Consider the following 5,106-nt stretch of genomic DNA (forward strand, 5'->3'; position numbering starts at 1 on the left):
CTTCTCTTCTCTCCTCCTTCTCTTCTCTCCTTCGCTCCTCCTTCTCTTCTCTCCTCCTCTCCTCTCCTCCTTCTCTTCTCTCCTCCTTCTCTTCTCTCCTCCTTCTCTTCTCTCCTTCTCTCCTCTCCTTGTTTTCTTTATGTCTCCTCCTTTCTCCTCTGATTACCTGTTTCCCCTCTTCCTCCTCTTCTTCATCGTTTATCCTCTGCTTCCTTCCTTGTTTCCTTTTTCTCCTCTTATCTACTTCCTGTTTCTTTCCTTTCATCTCCTTCTCCTGTCTTCTCTCCTTTTCCTCCTTTCTCCTCTTTTACCACTTCCTCCTTCTCCTCTTCATCTCATCATGTTTCTTTCCTCAACTCCTCATTTCTCTCCTTCCTCCCTTGCTTCCTTTCTCCTCTCCTTCTCTACCTCCTTCTCCTTCTTGTTTCCTCCTATCATCTCCTCTGATTGCCTTTTTCTCCTCCATTTCACAACTCTTCGTTTCCTCCTTTCTCCTCTTCTCACCATTTTTCTCCCCATTTCCTTTCCTTGCTGAATTTCTCTTCTGCATCTTCCTCTTTTCCTTCTCTCCTTCTCCTCCTCCTTTCTCCTCCTCCTTTCTCCTCACATTACAGTTTATACCCTCTCACCTAATTTCACCTCCTCAGCTTTTTTCCTCTCCTTCTTTACCTTCCTCTCCTCCTCTCTTGTTCCCTTCATCTCCTCCTTTTTAATCTTTCTACCTTTTCCTCCTCCACCTCCTCCTCCACCTCCTCTCTTCCTCCACCTCCTCCTCTCCTCCCCTCATGTCTTGCTGCTGCTGCAGTTTGATTCCAGCTGTTAACAGAATTGATGAGGCGATGATGTCATCAATAATGATCAATAATCAGGTTCGATCAGTTGTGTGTTCGAGTGATGCTCTGCACTAAATACAGCATCTCTCCCTCCCTCTCTTCTTTTCATACCATCTGTCCTCTCTCCATCACCTCTGTCTCTCTCTCTCTCTCTCTCTGTCTCTCTCTCTCTCTGTCTGTCTCTCTCTCTCTCTGTCTCTCTCTCTCTGTTTCTCTCTCTCTCTTTCTCTCTCTCTCTCTCTCTCTCTCTGTCTCTCTCTCTCTGTTTCTCTCTCTCTCTTTCTCTCTCTCTCTCTCTCTCTCTGTCTCTGTCTCTCTCTCTCTCTCTTTCTTTCTTTCCTTATTTCTCTCTTTCGTCTCTGTGCTGTCAGTCTGTTAGAGCTATAAATAGATCAGCTGCTGGCACACTGTCTGAACACACACACACACACACTGTAAAACACACACTGTAAAAACACACACTGTAAAACACACACTCTGCTCTCTGCGTCACTGCAGAGCTCAGCTTCCTCTGCATTTTTTCATCCCCCTCTTCTTCTTCTTCTTCTTCTTCTTCACCTCTCAGCTTTCTCTTCTTCTCTGCGTGAAGCCGAACGAGGCGTCGTCGTTTTAGTGGAATCACAGTTTGATTTAAGAGCAGTTTTAAAATGGTGAGAGCTGCGAGTTCATCTGTTCATCTTCAACAAGAAAAAATATTTACAGTCGGACGTGACGATCAACTCATCATCATCATCATCATCATCTTCATCATCATCATCATCATCTTCATCCTGCTGCAGATAAAAGCTCAACCACCTGAGACTGTGTTTTTCTTTCTGATCATGTCGGACTCACAATCTTTTTTCCCTCATCCAAAAACTGGTGACTACGTTACCCACAATGCAACTTGACTGCAGACAGTTTGATTGGAGATATAATAATAATAATAATAATAATAATAATAATAATGCATTTTATTTAAAGGCGCCTTTCAAAGCACAAAAACACAACAGTACATCAAACAATATAAATCAGGTAACATTTAGTGCAAAGATAAAGAATAAATATGAATGTGACTATAAAGCATCAGTACAATAAATAAACAAGAACATGATGCATAGTTAGTGTGAGACAGAGTATGCTGCTCTATAGGAGCGTTTTCAGGCGGGATTTAAAGGTGGAAACAGAGTCAGAAGTGTGAATGTCTGGTGGGAGAGAGTTCCTGAGGCGGGGGGGCAGATCGGTTGACGGGTCTGGACCCCATGATGGTAGTTAAGTTGGCAGATGGGGCAAAGAGCTGGTTGGCGGAGGAGGATCGGAGAGTTCGGGAGGGTGCGTAGATGAGAATCAGTTCAGAGAGATATGATGGTGCCAGGTTGGGAAGGATCTTGTAAGTGAGGAGTAGAATCTTAAAGTCAATGCAGGATTTGATAGGAAGCCAATGAAGCTGCTGCAGGGCAGGAGTGATGTGTTCAATAGAGGGAGTTCTGGTTCTGGTTCTGGTAATGATACGGACGGCTGCGTTCTGGACCAGCTGGAGTTTGTGAAGAGATTTCGATGGAAGTATGCATGAGTTTGTTATGAGTCCGAAAACAACTCTTCTTCATGTCTTCTTTATTATTTTCTGTCTGTGTTTAACTGAAACAAGCAGTAAACTGAAATCTGACTCATCATCATCAGCTTTAAGTTGATGTGTTGAACTTATCTCCACATCCAGCAGTTACTGATCAACATCATCATTCATTAGTTCATCGTGTTTCTGTCCAACCTGCTGAATATAAAGTCCAATATTCTCTCTCTGTTAACTCTGTTTCTACTCTCTACCGACTCCTGAGGGAAATATCTAAATGCTCCACTATGTTCACCAGCTAGTCTACAGATAACTGAGTCTGTTTGTTTGGTGCTGAGCAGGTAGAGTACAGACCAGGCAGGGAGTTCTGGTCCTCTGAAATGAGGCCAACGAGGAAGTAACTTAAAACTGCATTCTATCAAAAGGCCACCAGGGGGCGACCGTTTTGGTGTCAAAAGGACTTCCGTCTCTATACAAGTCAATGGAGAATTCACCAACTTCTCACTTGATTTCTAACCTCAGTAAACGTTTTCAAAATGTGTTTATGGTCTCAATCGCTAGTTTAAAGCCTTCTTCAATGCAGTATGATGTTCATTTGGGACATTTTGGCCTCCCTGATTTTATATGTGACGATAAAGCAGGGTATGCATTAGGGCGTGGCTACATGGTGATTGACAGGTTGATTGGTTCACAGGTTCAGGAGGGCGCCTCATGCTCCTCCTGATGCCCATATAAGTAGAATCCATGTTTTTATTTTTCCCAGCATGCACCTGAAATTTTCAAGATGGCGCTGCTCAGATCCGATACTATTGGCCTCCGAGCAGCAGTCCACAAACCAATGGGTGACGTCACGGATGTTACGTCCATTATACGTGTTATAAGTGTTCTTACTCTTATATACGTCCATTTCTTATATACAGTCTATGGCACAGAGGCTTTTTTTAACAGTTTATTTCTCTGAAAACGAGACTATCAGAGGCGCTGAGAGTGAACCAGATCATTAAAGTTGCAGCTAAACAACGAGCTGAAACTCTCTATAAAGTAAACATCATTGCTTTGTTTGAATGGCTCACAAACTGAAAGGAGTGTAAAGTATAGTACCACAGTTTCATGCAGATGGATCAGAGCATGAGTCATGTTGGCTGTAACACTTCCTTCACACTGTTAGTACCAGCGCTGCTCTTATTGTTGTAACTCCATACAGGAGCAGAGTTTATCATCACACTGATTCACCATCTGGGGAGTATTTTTAGCTCATATTAAAAGTCAGTTTGTTGATTTGAGGCTCCGAACAGTCTGACTGATAAAAAACACCTCACATTAATCCAGCTGGCAGGAAGACGACTGACATAAGAGGACCATAAACATTCATAACATCTGTATAGATCTATAAACATTCATAACATCTGTATAGATCTATAAACATTCATAACATCTGTATAGACTGTTAGGAAGGGAAAGGAGTAAGGAGGGAGGGAGGAAAGGAGGAAGGAAGGAAGGAAGGAAGGAAGGAAGGAAGGAAGGAAGGAAGGAAGGAAGGAAGGAAGGAAAGGAGTAAGGAGGAAAAGAGGAAGGAAGTAAAGAGAGAAGGAAGTAAGGGAGGAAGTAAGGAAGGAAGAAACATCTGTATAGATCTATAAACATTCATAACATCAGTAACAGTCTTTAACCCTCCTGTTGTCCTCAGGTCAAGGAAGTACAGGAGGTAGGGAGGAAAGGAAGGAAGGAAGGAAGGAAGGAAGGAAGGAAGGAAGGAAGGAAGGAAGGAAGGAAGGGAGGGAGGGAAAGGAGTAAGGAGGGAGGGAGGAAGGAAGGAAGGATGGAAGGAAGGAAGGAAGGAAGGAAAGGAGTAAGGAGGAAAAGAGGAAGGAATTAAGGAGAGAAGGAAGAAAAGAGAGAAGGAAGGGAGGAAGGAGAGAGGAAGGAAGGGAGGAAGGAAAGGAGGGAGGAAGGAAAGAGGAAGGAAGGAAGGAGAGAAGGAAGGGAGGAAGGGAAGGAAGGAAGGAAGGAAGGAAGGAAGGAAGGAATGAAAGAAAGAAAGGAGTAAGGAAGCAAGGAAGGATGGAAGGAAGGAAGGATGGAAGGAAAGAAGGAAGTGAGGAATAACATCTGTATAGATCTATAAACATTCATAACATCTGTATAGATCTATAAACATAACATCTGTATGGATCTATAAACATCCATAACATCTGTATGGATCTATAAACATTCATAACATCTGTATGGATCTATAAACATTCATAACATCTGTATAGATCTATAAACATTCATAACATCTGTATAGGTCTATAAACATTCATAACATCTGTATGGATCTATAAACATTCATAACATCTGTATGGATCTATAAACATCCATAACATCTGTATAGGTCTATAAACATTCATAACATCTGTATAGATCTATAAACATAACATCTGTATGGATCTATAAACATCCATAACATCTGTATAGATCTATAAACATTCATAACATCTGTATAGATCTATAAACATAACATCTGTATGGATCTATAAACATCCATAACATCTGTATAGATCTATAAACATTCATAACATCTGTATAGATCTATAAACATAACATCTGTATGGATCTATAAACATCCATAACATCTGTATAGGTCTATAAACATTCATAACATCTGTATAGATCTATAAACATTCATAACATCTGTATAGATCTATAAACATAACATCTGTATGGATCTATAAACATCCATAA

This window comes from Scomber scombrus, chromosome 19 (assembly GCF_963691925.1).
Source record: "Scomber scombrus chromosome 19, fScoSco1.1, whole genome shotgun sequence".
Lineage (NCBI taxonomy): Eukaryota > Metazoa > Chordata > Actinopteri > Scombriformes > Scombridae > Scomber > Scomber scombrus.